The sequence below is a fragment of the Bombina bombina genome, chromosome 3 (genome assembly GCF_027579735.1).
Source record: "Bombina bombina isolate aBomBom1 chromosome 3, aBomBom1.pri, whole genome shotgun sequence".
NCBI classification, from domain to species: domain Eukaryota; kingdom Metazoa; phylum Chordata; class Amphibia; order Anura; family Bombinatoridae; genus Bombina; species Bombina bombina.
Genome location: NC_069501.1, coordinates 529,347,710 through 529,364,194, shown reverse-complemented (window position 1 = coordinate 529,364,194; position 16,485 = coordinate 529,347,710). Strand labels below are relative to the sequence as shown.

The following is a 16,485-nucleotide window of genomic DNA, read 5'->3' as shown; positions in this document are numbered from 1 at the left end:
TTTGGATGCCGACTTCTGCCTGCCTGACCTTGCTTTGGCCTTTACCTTTAAACCTATTCTTTGTTAAACAAGACCTGCTTAAAGGGACATTTTACTTTTACAAGCTGCAAAAGAGAACTTTGCCTTTCTGTTTGTTATACACCTGCTTAAAAGGGACATTTACTTTTACAAGCTGCAAAAGAGAACTTTGCCTTTCTGTTTGTTATACACCTGCTTAAAAGGGACATTTACTTTTACAAGCTGCAAAAGAGAACTTTGCCTTTCTGTTTGTTATACACCTGCTTAAAAGGGACATTTACTTTTACAAGCTGCAAAAGAGAACTTTGCCTTTCTGTTTGTTATAAACCTGCTTAAAGGGACATTATACTTTTACAAGCTGCAAAAGAGAACTTTTCCTTTGTTTTACAAGCCTGCTAAAGAGGACCTTTTTCAGAAGCTTCAAGTAAGAGCATTTCCTTTTTGTTCTTTGTACTACTTAAAGGGACATTTTAACCTTTGTGGCTTTCCTGCATTCTGGAACAATATTCATTTTTGTTATCTTCTAATCTGCTTCCTGAGTGGGTCACGTCCTGGATATTTCTCAGTGTGCTAGCGTGTGCTTTCAATTCACGCTAGCAGTTGGGTTACATCCCGGATTGATTCCAGAGCGGCTGACATTACAAACGGGCCATAAAAATGGACCCCACTGAATTATCTATGGCCGTGGCTCACCAGGGACAGCTCTTGGGTTCTCATGCCACTCACTTGCAGTCTCTGGACACTAAGCTTGATCAAATTACTGCTCTATTACAAAATTTGGTTGCTACCGCACCTCCCAATCCTAATCCCAATCCAAATCCGATTGAGGCATTACCTCCTCCGATTCCTAACAATCAGTCTCAGGTACAACTAAGTCCCAGGATTCCTCTTCCGGATAAATATGATGGGAATCCTGAAGAATGTAGAGGCTTTTTGAATCAATGCCGTCTTCATTTCCGAAATAGCCCTACTCTCTTTGCTACTGCCTCTTCTAGAATCACGTTTCTTATTTCCTTAATGAAAGGAAAAGCCTTGGCTTGGGTGTCACCTTTGCTAGAAAAGAATGATCCTATACTGTTGGATGTTGATACATTTCTATCTACATTCTCAAACGTATTCGATAAACCTGGAAGGTCATCCGCTGCTGAAGCAACTCTCCTGGATTTACGTCAAGGAAATCAACCAGTCTCTCAATATGCAATTGAGTTCCGCACCCTTGCCTCTGAAACCACTTGGAATCAGGGAGCACTCAGAGCCGCTTTCCGTAAAGGACTTTCTGAGCGTCTCAAGGATGAATTGGTGTATCGTGAACTTCCAGAGTCCTTAGAAGCCTTAATAAATCTCTGTATCAGTCTCGACGCCAGATTTCGTGAACGCCAACAAGAAAAGGATAGAACACAGAGGACTTCCACTCGAACTCCTTTTCGTTTAGCTCCTCGTTTTTCTAATCCAGTCACTCCAGCCTCTCCTACTACTGATCAGGCTGAACCCATGGAAGTAGGAAGTATAAAATTAACTGAGACTGAACGCTTAAGAAGACGGACTCTTGGCTTATGTCTGTACTGTGGCCTTAAAGGACATTTATTAAGGGATTGTCCTACTAGGCCAGTAAAAGCCAGGGCTTAACTCTAGTCCAGGGAACTGAGTTAAGCCAAAATAGTGGTCATTCCCTATACAAGAAACTCTTTGTTCCAGTAACTCTTCTAATTGGACATAAGAAGATCTATACCCAAGCTCTAATTGATTCTGGTGCTGGAGGTGTGTTCATTGACTCTACATTTGTTTCTACTCATTCTATACCCTTACTAAAGAAGGAGTATTCCATTTCAGTCTCTACGGTCAGTGGAGATCCTTTGGGTTCTGGATACATTCAGTTTTCTACTCAACCCTTAATCCTCACCGTAGGAATACTTCATTCTGAGACAATTTGTTTCGATGTCATTCCCACTCCGCAATTTCCCATTATCTTGGGTTTACCCTGGCTCCAGATTCACAATCCCATTTTTTCTTGGACTTTCGGTGAACTCACTTCCTGGGGATCTACATGCCAGACTAAATGTCTTCAAAAGATTACTAAGTTACCACTCACTATTGCTCTCACAGTTGAAACTCCGGAATCCTTACCTATGCATTACCATGACTTTGTGGATGTCTTCTCCAAAAAAGAAGCGGAACGTCTTCCTCCTCATCGCCCTTTTGATTGTCCCATTGACCTCCTTCCTGGGGCTGCCTATCCTCGAGGCAAGACATATCCACTTTCTAAACCAGAAAACATGGCTCTGGAAGAATATATAAAAGACAATCTGGCTAGAGGATTTATTCGACCCTCCTCTTCCCCTGTAGGGGCTGGTTTCTTTTTTGTGGGAAAAAAGGATGGCGGATTAAGACCCTGTATTGATTATCGTGGATTGAATCAGATTACCATCAAGAACAGTTATCCTCTGCCCCTTATTCCTGAACTTTTTACTTATCTTCAGGGAGCCACCATTTTCACCAAACTCGACCTACGTGGTGCATACAACTTGATCCGTATACGCAAAGGAGATGAGTGGAAGACTGCCTTTAACACTCGATTTGGGCATTATGAATATTTGGTCATGCCCTTCGGGCTATGCAATGCTCCGGCGGTTTTCCAGCATTTTGTAAATGAGATCTTTCGTGATTTTTTGAATATTTTTGTTATCATATACCTGGACGACATCTTAATTTTTTCTCAGAACCACCAAGATCATGTGCACCACGTCAAGAAAGTACTTCAACGTCTAAGAGAATTCCATCTGTTTGCTAAACTGGAGAAATGTTCTTTCCATCAAAAATCCATACCCTTTCTGGGTTATGTAATATCGGCATCTGGATTCGAAATGGACCCTACTAAACTTTCTGCCATTTTGGATTGGCCTAGACCTGATTCTTTGAAGGCTTTACAACGTTTCCTAGGCTTCGCCAATTATTACAGAAAGTTCATCAAGAATTTTGCTACTATTACTTCTCCTCTTACTTCTCTCACAAGAAAAGGACAAAACTGTAAAGTATGGCCGTCTGAGGCTATAGAAGCTTTTGAATCTCTCAAAGAAGCTTTTTCCTCAGCTCCTATCCTTCGTCATCCAAATCCTGAGTTTCAATTTATTCTGGAGGTGGATGCTTCATCTGTTGCTGCTGGAGCGGTTCTGTCTCAACGAATACCAGAGACTGGAAGGATTCATCCTGTTGCTTTTTTCTCTAAAAAATTCACTCCTTCCGAATTTAACTATGACGTAGGGAATAAAGAGTTGCTTGCCATCAAGATGGCATTGGATGAATGGAGACATTGGCTGGAAGGTACTTCTTTGCCATTTACTATACTTACTGATCATAAGAACCTTCTGTATCTCCAAACAGCCAAACGACTAAATTCCAGGCAAGCACGCTGGTCCTTATTCTTCTCTCGGTTTCACTATAATTTGTCTTACATACCTGGTTCAAAAAATATTAAAGCAGACGCACTTTCCAGACAATTTCAAGATACCCCAGTTCCTGAGTCTGGTACCATTCTCCAACCTCATGAAGTCATTGCCCAGTTAACAACTTCTTGGTTACAAGAATTACAGTCCGCTCAAGAGCATCTTCCTTTGTCCTGTAAACCTCCCAATGGTTTACTCTTTGTTCCTGAACGCCTTCGTTCCAAGATTTTATTTTGGGCTCATGATAGTCCCCTTTCTGGACATCCTGGCATCAGTATTACCACTCGAAACCTCAAACAACATGTCAGGTGGCCTACACTCTCTCAAGATGTGAAGGATTACGTCTCAGTATGCACACAATGTGCCATGAACAAAACTCCACGCCAACTTCCTTCAGGATTACTCCAACCATTGCCTATACCTCACCAGCCTTGGACTCATGTATCCATGGACTTTATTACCGATCTTCCCTTGTCCACTGGGAACAATACTATCTGGGTGGTGGTCGACAGGTTCACTAAGACGGCTCATTTTGTACCCTTGCCAGGATTACCATCTGCCAAAAGACTCTCTGAACTTTTTATTCTACATATTGTAAGAATCCATGGATTTCCTCTAGATATTGTTTCAGATAGAGGGGTACAATTCGTTTCTCGATTTTGGAGGTCACTTTGTAAACATTTTGGTACTACTATATCTCTCTCTACTTCTCACCACCCACAATCGAATGGTCAGACTGAAAGAGTAAACCAGTGTCTTGAAACATATCTTAGACATTATGTGGATCATTATCATTCTAACTGGACTTCTTACCTTCCTTTGGCTGAATTGGCCCATAATGCCCGGTACAATTCCTCCCTTCAGACTTCTCCTTTTCATGCAGCTTACGGATATCAGCCTAGGACATTCCCTTTGCATACTTCCTCCACAGTGAATCCTGCTTCTGATCTTACAGCCCGAAGATTAACTCGACATTGGCAGAAGATACATCGTATTCTTTCTGTAACTTCTAGACGTTACAAGTTCTTTTCGGATCTTCGACGGAAAAAGGCTCCCAAATATCGCCCTGGTGATAAAGTTTGGATTTCCTCTCGATTTCTTCGCCTGAAACAACCTTCTAACAAATTGGGACCACGATATGTGGGTCCTTTCCGAATACTGGGTCAGGTATGTTCCACTGCTTATCGGGTAGCTTTACCCAAGTCTCTCAAAGTCCATCCGGTATTCCATGTTTCTCTTTTAAAACCTGTGATGATTAACAGGTATTCTAAGCCTTTTTCTAAACCTCCACCGTTATTGGTGCATGGACATCCTGAGTTTGAGATCAGCCATATTCTAGATTCCAAATTGCGGGGCAAGAAATTGTATTATCTCATTCATTGGAAGGGTTATCCAGTCACGGAACGTTCTTGGGAACCTGCTCATCAAGTAAATGCTCCTATATTGGTCAAGACCTTCCACAAGACTCATCCTGATAGACCTGGTCCTGTCCCCCGGAGGGGTCCTTGAGGAGGGGGTGCTGTCATGAGCGCTTCCGTTCATCGCCGTGTCGCCGCGGCTCCCGGAACTCCTCTGTGTCTCTGACGTCATGTTGCTTAGCAACATGACGCTTTCTCTCTCACCCCTCTGATGACGGTTACGCTCCTGCCCTTTAAATCTCGGCGGGAGATCTGAATCTGGGCCCGTTTGTTTGTTTCCCTGGATTGTGAGTACCATATCAGTTTTGTTCTTCTGTGTACCGACTTCTGCCTGCCTGACCAAGCCTTTTGCCTAATCCCTACTTGCTGATATTTGGACATTGACTTCTGCCTGCCTGACCTTGCCTGTAGCTATTACCCTTTTGCTGATACTTGGATGCCGACTTCTGCTTGCCTGACCCTGTCTTTTGCCTATACCTTTTGCTGATATTTGGATGCCGACTTCTGCCTGCCTGACCTTGCTTTGGCCTTTACCTTTAAACCTATTCTTTGTTAAACAAGACCTGCTTAAAGGGACATTTTACTTTTACAAGCTGCAAAAGAGAACTTTGCCTTTCTGTTTGTTATACACCTGCTTAAAAGGGACATTTACTTTTACAAGCTGCAAAAGAGAACTTTGCCTTTCTGTTTGTTATACACCTGCTTAAAAGGGACATTTACTTTTACAAGCTGCAAAAGAGAACTTTGCCTTTCTGTTTGTTATACACCTGCTTAAAAGGGACATTTACTTTTACAAGCTGCAAAAGAGAACTTTGCCTTTCTGTTTGTTATAAACCTGCTTAAAGGGACATTATACTTTTACAAGCTGCAAAAGAGAACTTTTCCTTTGTTTTACAAGCCTGCTAAAGAGGACCTTTTTCAGAAGCTTCAAGTAAGAGCATTTCCTTTTTGTTCTTTGTACTACTTAAAGGGACATTTTAACCTTTGTGGCTTTCCTGCATTCTGGAACAATATTCATTTTTGTTATCTTCTAATCTGCTTCCTGAGTGGGTCACGTCCTGGATATTTCTCAGTGTGCTAGCGTGTGCTTTCAATTCACGCTAGCAGTTGGGTTACATCCCGGATTGATTCCAGAGCGGCTGACATGACTTTTAAATGCGGTATCAGTCTTGACAGGAGAGGCTGTACCGCTCACTTTTTGTCAGACTCATAAAACCGGCGTTATGCAAGTCCCATTGAAAATATAGGATATGCAATTGACGTAAGTGGATTTGCTGTATTTTTGAGTCTGACCAAAAAAGTGAGCGGTGAGCTTGTAATTTCAAGACTCGTAATACCAGCGGGCGTTAAAAAGCAGCGTTGGGACCTCTCAACGCTGCTTTTTAAGGCTAACGCAAGACTCGTAATCTAGGTGATTATGTTCTATTATTATATAAAATTCAGATGTTAGTGAAAAGCAGCTCCCCTTGCTTCTATCATCACTGATTAGAGACACTATAATGTTTCAGGATATTCTTATAGCCTGTATGAAGTGTGGAAGATTGCTGAAGTAATCATAACAGAACTAAACTTCTACTGATAGTGGGAATCCTACTTTTTAAGCTAGGAATGGAAATGGCTCACTTTGAAGAATGAGAAGCAAAATGGTCTTTTCAGAATAAGACAATCTTTAGACGTAAAAAATGTGTACATTACGAAAGTTACAACTTCAACATACACATTTGTGTTGCATTTTTGCAAGTGAGACACTATATCCAACATGTACTGAAGGCACAGAAAAATATTTGGGAACACTAATTAACTAATTATTTTTTTAACATAGTAGTCCATCGAGTTCAACCTATACAAATCTAAAATACTTACAAAAAGCTCCAGTTAAGCTTAAATAACCCCACTAAAAGGTGACCCATTTAATACTAGCAATCATATCCATGAATTTTGTTTATATACAGAAATGTATCCAGACTATTTTTCAATGTATCTAGGGTATTGGCATTCACTACCTCCTTTGGTAATGAGTTCCACAATTTTATTGCTCTTATAGTGAAAAAACGTTTCCGTTGCAGGAGATTAAATCTCCTTTCCTCCAACTTTAAATTGTGACCTCTTGTCACAAACAATTTTCTTGGAATAGCAGAGCTTCTGCCATCTCTGTATATGGGCCTTGAATATATTAAATAAAGTAATCATGTCACCTCTCAAGCACCTTTTTTCTAAGGAAAACAGACCCAGTTTGGCTAGCTTCTCCTCGTAGGTTAAATTCTCCAATCCCCTTATTAGCTTTGTGGCCCTTCTTTGAACATTTTCTAGTTCTACAATATCTTTTATCGCGATTGGTCCCCAGAACTGCACTTCATACTCAAGGTGAGGTCTTACCAGGGTTTTATATAGTGACAAAATTATACTTTCCTCCCTTGAATCAATGCCTCTTTTAATACATGCTAGTATCTTATTAGCCTTTAAAGCCACTGCCCTGCATTGTGCACCCATCTTTAGCTTGTTATCTATTACTACTCCCAAATCCCTTTCCTCCTCTGTTTGGCTAAGTCTTGTCCCATTTAAAAAATATGTTGCCTGCTTATTTTTCCTTCCAAAATGTAAAACATTGCATTTTCTCATATTAAATCTAATATTCCATTTACTTGCCCATACTTCTAATTTTTGCAGATCCCTTTGTAACGAAAGTTCATCCTGCTCTGAGCTAATGACCTTACTTAACTTAGTATCATCTGCAAAAATAGAGATGTCGCTATTTAATCCTTGCTCCAAGTCAAAGAACAGGGCCCAGTACTGATCCCTGGGGGCTCCACTAATTACCTTTGTCCAATCTGAGTATGATCCATTTACTACTACTCGTTGCTCCCTATCTTTTATCCAGTTATTTATCCATGAGCTAACATTTTCAGCTATTCCCAGTCCCTTTATTTTGTGCATTAATCTCCCATGTGGCACTGTATCAAACGCCTTTGCAAAATCTAAGTATATCACATCAACTGATTCCCATGTATCTATATTTTTACTTACTTCCTCGTAGAATCTAATTAGATTAGTTTGACATGATCTATTTCTCCTAAAACCATGCTGATTAGAACTCATAATCTTGTTTACACGAATATGATCATCAATATATTTCCTTATAATCCCTTCAAGTATCTTCCCCACTATTGATGTCAGACTAACTGGTCTATAGCTTCCTGGATCAGCCCTGCTTCCCTTTTTAAAGAGTGGCACCACATCAGCTTTACGCCAATTAATAATGAGTCTTAAAATATTAAGAGTAGCGGTTTGTCTATAACAGTTCTAAATTCCCGTAAAACCCTTGGGTGTTTTCCATCTGGGCCTGGAGTTTTATTTACTTTAATATTATCTATTTTTTCCTGATATCCTCTAGAGAAAACCCAGTAAATTGTATGGGCTTGTATGTTCTTGTTTGTGTCAAAGTATCTCCCATTGGTTCCTCTCTTGTGTATACTGAAGAAAATAATTGGTTTAGTACCTAAGCCTTCTCCCTGTCACTGTTAATCATGCTACCCTTGACACATTTTAATCTACCTATATTTTTCTTCTTAGACTTTTAATCTATTAATCTTTCATTTTCAATGTTGTCTAATTTGATTTTTTTTGCATGCTTTGTTACATTCCTTATATGTTTGGAATGTTTTCTTTTAATAATTTAAATGCTCTATGTTTTTTCCTAATTTCTCTTAACACATTTTTATTTAGCCACATTGACTTTGATTTATTTATTTTACTTTTATAATTATGTGGTATGTGTATACTTAAGTTTTGAAAGTTATCCATTTATCCTCTGTATTTTAATTAGAGAAAACTTTGTCCCAATTTATGTTATTTAACGATTTCCTTAAATCATTTAATTTTGCATTGTTAAAATTAAAAGTCTTAGCTGAACCCTTATAACTGCTTATAGAGAGTGATTTCAAATGCGACCATCTAATGATCACTGTTACTGAAATGTTCTTTGACTTCTATGTTTGATATTATGGGGCATATTTATCAAGCTCCATGAAGAAGAAGCTATGAAGAAGTTATGAAGCAGCGGTCTAAAGACCGCTGCTCCATAACTTGTCCGCTGGCTCTGAGGCGGTGGACAGAAATCAACCGGAACGAATACGATCGGGTTGATTGACATCCCATGCTAGCAACCGATTGACCCCGAATCTGCAGGGGGCGGCATTGCACCAGCAGTTCACAAGAACTGCTGGTGCAATGATAAATGCCAACAGCGTATGCTGTCAGCATTTATCGATGTGCCGCAATGTGCAGCGGACATGATATGCTACTTCGTATCATGTCCACTCGCTCATTGGTAAATATACCCATATATCTGTATCATTTGATAGCACTATTCTGTTATTCCTATTAATTATATAGCTAAATAATGTAAATATATATGAATTATCTATATGACACATCCTTTAAAAGGTGATGGAGTTAAAGGGTCAAAAGGAAAATGCACTTATGTTTTAGAGTGTTTTCAACAACAGGTACCAATAATGCAAAGCAAATTTGATAACAGAAGTAAACTGAAAACTCTCTTAAAATGGCATGTTCTATTATAAGAATGTTACCCGCCAAGTTGCTAGTCAATTGTTACAACAGCAATGGTCCTATTTCAGAGCTTAGACAACATTAACACAGTTCTTATCAATACCCTTATCACAGAACTACTGTATATAATAAAATCCCTCATTTTAAAAACGGGTGGTCCTTCTATTCAAATAATGCTGTTGATTCTCATTTTTTAGATCCTGTTTATCTGCTGTTTTTCTTCACCTGATGTGTTTTCAGAGTGATCACAATGCAAATAAAAAAACAATTACTGTATTGCAAAAAGATTATATTGGACCAGAGGAGATACCAAAAAGGTCACTCACATAATGCATAACACCATTGACTTTGGCAATCATTATCCACCCAACAATGGGCCAGTTTACAAGACTAGTGCTACTTTTTTCCGATCTCATTCCTAATGGCACTGAAAGTAAAATAGCACGGTCAGATTTGTACGTGTATTTATATCACTCCATGTGCAAAAATTCAAGCAGCTCGGATTTGTTTGATGGCTCTTGATCACATTCCAGAGATTTCCAATGGGGTTCATGTCTGGAAATTGGGCTGGCTATTACAGGGTCTTGATCTGGTAGTCCTCTATCCACACCTTCATTGACCTGGCTATGTGGCATGTAGCATTGTCCTACTGGAAAAAGTCCTCAGAGTTGGGGAACATTGTCAGAGCAAAAGGAAGCAAGTTTTCTTCCAGGATAACATTGTACGTGGCTTGATTTATGCGTCCTTCAAAAAGATAAATCTGCCCGATTTCAGGCTTGCTGAAGCACACCCAGATCATCACCGATCCTCCACCAAATTTCACAGTGGGTGTGAGACACTGTGGCTTGCAGGGCTCTCCAGGTCTCTGTCTAACAATTAGAAGACAAGGTGTTAGGCAAAGCTGAAAATTGTACTCATCAGAGAAGATGACCTGGAATAAGGCATAAAGGAGGCAATAGTTTAGCATTTTCATCAATTTATCAATGACATACAATCTTTTCTATCACAAATTGACAAAACATTTATTTTCTATTAATACACTTAACCCAAGTATGGGATAACTTATTTTTTCTGCCAAAAAGTTTTAGTATAAAATGTCCAGGTTTCCTACACCAATATCTTTTTCAGAGAAAAAAATGTATTACTTGCAGCAGCCAATATTAGATTCCAATCTTTACTACATTTGAATGCTGTTCTTCCTTGTTAGACAACATCTTGAGAATGAATACAAAATTCTACAGGGAATATGTTACAATGTTATCTAGTAAATTCCTAAAGTTACTGCTATAAATTGTACAACTTCTACTACTACTACTACTAATAATAATATTAACCTTATCAAGTTTCCTAGCCCCTTTAAGGAACAATAAACACAAACAACCACAAAATAGCAATAGCAAAATATACTTTCTTTATATTTACCTTGCAAAAAAATCAATATTTTTCCTATTTTATAAACTGTATTGAGTAAAGAAACACCTTTATAGTTACACGCTGCATCTATGCCTTAAGTACACAAGCTCTCATTTTTACAACCAGAGTGCACTCCCAAATGTACACTTAAAGGACCAATCATATCAGGTGTGATATTGCTGGTCAAAGGGAAAAAAAAGATAGAGGAAAAGGGAGAAAGGGCCTAAGAAATAGAACAAAATAGGGGTACAAAGTAAACAAGTGATACAAAAGCAGGGAAGGTTGGTTGAGGAGATCACAACGATAGCTGGTGGATTACAGATTATCAACATAACAGACATAGTTCTCTCTGATACATACGTCTGGATCTTAGAGAAGGGCCTGTCATTTGCCCCCTCCTGTAATGCTGATCTCTTTTAACAGTAGCAGCTGGTAAATTTTGAAAATGGTGGGGTGCTAGACCCCACCTCTTTAATAAAACCCCACCCCTCAGATGGCTCCACCCATTTGAACCAGTAGTTTTGCTTTAATTTTTAAAAAATAAACAAAATAAATGCAATCCATAAAATGAGATAGCAGCTCTGTTATATTGTAAGGTAGAAATATCAGGTGAAGATAAGCCCAGCTATGGCAAAAAGACAAGAGGTCCCCTATATTTAGCACACAGAACACTGTAAAAAAATATTGTATTATGTAAATTAGACCTCCATAGATACACTGCATTAAACATATGCCAAGTATCCTATTGCAGACACATGAGAAGAAAAAAAAATATATTTCATTTTATGAACCTTTAGTGACTCGGTAATGAGAGAGAGCAGGCAGGGAAGAAGTTCAGAATAAGTTCCCTCGCTGAAACCATTGTCTGTCCTCCCCTACTACTATATTTCAGTAAGTGGTGGATATAAAATATAGTAGTCGAAGTGAGGAATAACAAGGTGAGAGTAACATGGGGAAATCTGCAGTCTTGCTGGAGTGCTGTGACTGCTCTAATGCTAAAGGATGAAACTTGATAAAACGGCCAGGAGCTTATGGCCGCGAAACGCGTTTTAAGCTAAAATAAACACTATTTTATCCAGATGTTTTAAGTATCCTGTTTCAGTTTGGAGAAGGGAACTACTCTCTTATTGTGGCCATTATTCTTTTAGTAGTATCCCCAAAGGACTGCTTGTAGCCTTTACGGTGCTGTATTTTCTCTGGCTGTATATTAGAACCAATTTGTACAAGCCACTTGCAGACAGAGGGAGCCTGTGTTCCTATTGTGGAGAGCTGACAGCCGGACCTGTTGCCGATTAAACCACATCCACTTCTAGCTTACTGACGGCTGAAAACATCAGCCTGCCTGTTTGCACTTCTTGTAATAAGAGTGCCACTCTCCTTGTGAGTACCTTTCCACTTGTTACACGTCACTGTGTCATACAAATGTTTTGAGTTATCCACACCATGAGGTGCTTTCTTTTTGTTTCCACCATTTAGATCCACTGACTCACCACCGGTTTCAAGAAAAGCAGCCTACATCCATATATAACAAAGAAAAGCGAGGTACTAATGGCACTGCACAAATTTACAACTTAAGGTAGCCTGTTGATCCCTGGATCTATGAGTATATTGTATGTATAAATCTATCTATAGTCCAGGTGTATTGTATTGAGAAATGGCTGAGGTGCTGTGTACTTGTTATGTAGAATGAGAATTTTCAATCCTAGGATTGATGGGTTGTACACCTATGTAGCACTCATTCCCTAATTAATAGTGGCAAAATTGGACAAGATGGGTGTATCTTGGGAGGAGGAAGTGCGTGGGGATGTATTAAACCTTTATTGGTAATTTTTAAAATAAAAAGCAACAAACACAATCGACATACAAACTTTATTAAAAACACAGGCTTGGGTCTATAAGGGTTTCTTCCGTTGTTCCCGGATTATATAGAGTGGTTATGTCATGTTTTGATAATAATTTAGCTTATAGTAAGTTTTAGGTCGGGATAATCTCAGTAATTGTGGATTATTTTGATATTCTTAGAGCTTATATTGTATTAATAAAACTGCTTTGTTATGATGTTGACTCTATATTTGTATATGTTGTCTGTGACTCACAGTTCAATTCAAATTATGGTATTGGATATATTGGAATAAATATCCGTTAGTTTCATCAAAATTAAATCAAAATTTCTGTTGGTGTGGAATTATTTTCTTATTATATTGCATTGGTATATATCTCTGTGTGACAATATCTAGTTTCCTTTACACATGTATTACTTGTGTCATACGTTGTATATATATCTTGATCTGCTTTAGTGGGAAAAATTATATGCTAGGTGTTATTTTTGAATAGACTTCTAGCTAAGTAAAGACAGACAAAGCTGTCTCTGTTAAGTGTGGTAGCACTTGTCAGTCAGTTAACCAGTTAACCTCTGTATAGTCTGGTTTTCATATTTTAGTGAATACTTGTGTCTACAAGAACATTATGCTTATACCACCACAATGAAGTTTGATATGTTGCTAAAATACTGTTACGCTTCATACAGATCTAATATTGTTTCTTTAATCCGTACATTTTTGATTATGACAGAATACTTAGGTAATATTGCAATTATACAAATGTATTACTTGTGTCATACGTTGTACATATATCTTGATCTGCTTTTATTTGGAAAAATTATATGCTAGGTGCTATTTTTGAATAGGCTTCTAGCTAAGTAACGACAGACAGAGTTGTCTCTATAAAGTGTGATAGCACTTATCAGTCAGTTAACCAGTTGACCTCTGTATAGTCTCGTTTTCGTATTTTAGTGAATACTTGTGTCTGCAAGAACATTGTGCTTATGCCACCACAATGAAGTTTGATATATTGCTAAAACACTATTGTGCTTCATACAGATCTAATATTGTTTCTTTAATCCGTACATTTTTTGTTATGACAAAATACTTAGGCAATGTTTCAATTATAACACATTATATTAGTGTCAGTTAGTATGATCTGAATAGTATTGGTAACAAGCTATTCGTGATTTGCTACATAGAGATACTGTCTATCATGCATTTATCTTCCTGACTTAGCTTTAGCGTTGGATATAATATCAGCTTTGTAAAACCAATCTTTTGTTGCAGTATACGTTCACATAAGAGAGTTGTGATAATATTCTGTTCGTGATTTGCTACATAGAGATACTGTCTATCATGCATTTATCTTCCTGACTTAGCTTTAGCGTTGGATATAATATCAGCTTTGTAAAACCAATCTTTTGTTGCAGTATACGTTCACATAAGAGAGTTGTGATAATATTCTGTTCGTGATTTGCTACATAGAGATACTGTCTATCATGCATTTATCTTCCTGACTTAGCTTTAGCGTTGGATATAATATCAGCTTTGTAAAACCAATCTTTTGTTGCAGTATACGTTCACATAAGAGAGTTGTGATAATATTCTCACCATTGGTCATTAAAGTTATTAATATTGAATTCTTACTGTGTTCAATTCACTTGTAAGAGTTATAGCAGTCACATGCATATATTAAAGCGCTACTAAGAAATAGCTGTTATTAATTAATGTACTTTGCTCTACTTGTACTGAGTATTAACTGGTTAAATCGTATTACCCAACTAGGCATTTGATGTTTTAAGCGGCATTGTGCTAATAATTAACTGAGTGTTTGCGGTGTCTGTCGTTACTTAGCTAGAAGCCTATTCAAAAATAGCACCTAGCATATAATTTTTCCAAATAAAAGCAGATCAAGATATATGTACAACGTATGACACAAGTAATACATTTGTATAATTGCAATATTACCTAAGTATTCTGTCATAATCAAAAATGTACGGATTAAAGAAACAATATTAGATCTGTATGAAGCGTAACAGTATTTTAGCAACATATCAAACTTCATTGTGGTGGTATAAGCATAATGTTCTTGTAGACACAAGTATTCACTAAAATACGAAAACCAGACTATACAGAGGTTAACTGGTTAACTGACTGACAAGTGCTACCACACTTAACAGAGACAGCTTTGTCTGTCTTTACTTAGCTAGAAGTCTATTCAAAAATAACACCTAGCATATAATTTTTCCTACTAAAGCAGATCAAGATATATATACAACGTATGACACAAGTAATACATGTGTAAAGGAAACTAGATATTGTCACACAGAGATATATACCAATGCAATATAATAAGAAAATAATTCTACACCAACAGAAATTTTGATTTAATTTTGATGAAACTAACGGATATTTATTCCAATATATCCAATACCATAATTTGAATTGAACTGTGAGTCACAGACAACATATACAAATATAGAGTCAACATCATAACAAAGCAGTTTTATTAATACAATATAAGCTCTAAGAATATCAAAATAATCCACAATTACTGAGATTATCCCGACCTAAAACTTACTATAAACTAAGTTATTATCAAAACATGACATAACCACTCTATATAATCCGGGAACAACGGAAGAAACCCTTATAGACCCAAGCCTGTGTTTTTAATAAAGTTTGTATGTCAATTTTGTTTGTTGCTTTTTATTTTAAAAATTACCAATAAAGGTTATATTTTAATACATCGCCACGCACTTCCTCCTCCCAAGATACACCCATCTTGTCCAATTTTGCCACTATTAATTAGGGAATGAGTGCTACATAGGTGTACAACCCATCAATCCTAGGATTGAAAATTCTCGTTCTACATCCATATATACTTTAAAAAAAAAAAAAAAAAAAAAAAAAAACGGACTTTGCTTGTCACATCACCAATTGTGGTTTTATTCACATTGTCAATTTTATTTCATTGTATCTATTTCATCGCATTCATTTTTCTTTTTTCCTTTGTGTCACCATTATATTTACTTTTTGTTATGTGTTACTGTTTCAAGGTAAATGGTCACATATTAGTTTCTTTTTAGTTCAAATGAAAATCATTTGCTTTTTTCAGTTTTAGTTTTAGATTTGATATTGTATTTTTTTTAACACATATATTATTGTCACTTGTTACACATATTATCACTTCAATAGATTATTTATTATCTTTTCATTATTACCAATTTTTTGGGGGTTTCACAGCATTTTTCCCCACATTTCCATTCTAATATTGGCACACTCTATTCCTATACTTTTTGTATAGTTTTTTATTCCTTTTCTTTTTCTAGTCTGCGAAAATGTTTTTACCACTCTGCACACGTGCAACAGCTGTAAAAAAATAGACCATGCATACTTAGGAACAGGAATTACGGCCCTCTGTACCTAATAAAGTTGTTTTACTTTGTACTTTTGTTTTGTCAATGTTTTTCACCCCTTTGACGATATTTACCAAATGTAAAACGGTAACAATTTTGACTCTCAAAATCATTGGGCTAGATTATAAATTGAGCGCTAAATATCGCTTCAGCAATATCGATATTTGCGTGTGCGACCTCGCCTATTATGTTTTACAAGCTACTAAAAAATATGCAGGTGTTAAATGCAAACTGTCCATTTTCCCATCAGTCTCTACTATGCAAGACATAATTGTTTTTGTTTATTCTGTAGGAAGTGAGTTGGACTGATATTTACATATGTATATGTTGATTAATATACATATACATGTTATCCTGTAAAGATAACGTGATCTATAGAAACCGC

At 37.3% G+C, this 16,485-nt stretch overlaps 1 long non-coding RNA gene across 1 annotated transcript in view; it reads left to right on the top strand.

Annotated features, from left to right (window-relative positions):
- Positions 1-12,021: 12,021 nt before the first annotated feature.
- The window catches only part of LOC128653585 (uncharacterized), a 31,059-nt gene continuing 26,595 nt past the window's right edge, over positions 12,022-16,485 (top strand). Inside the window, exons 1-2 of the long non-coding RNA XR_008401367.1 lie at positions 12,022-12,238; positions 12,335-12,400. This is a non-coding gene — a long non-coding RNA (uncharacterized LOC128653585). The remainder of the gene's footprint in view (positions 12,239-12,334; positions 12,401-16,485) is intronic.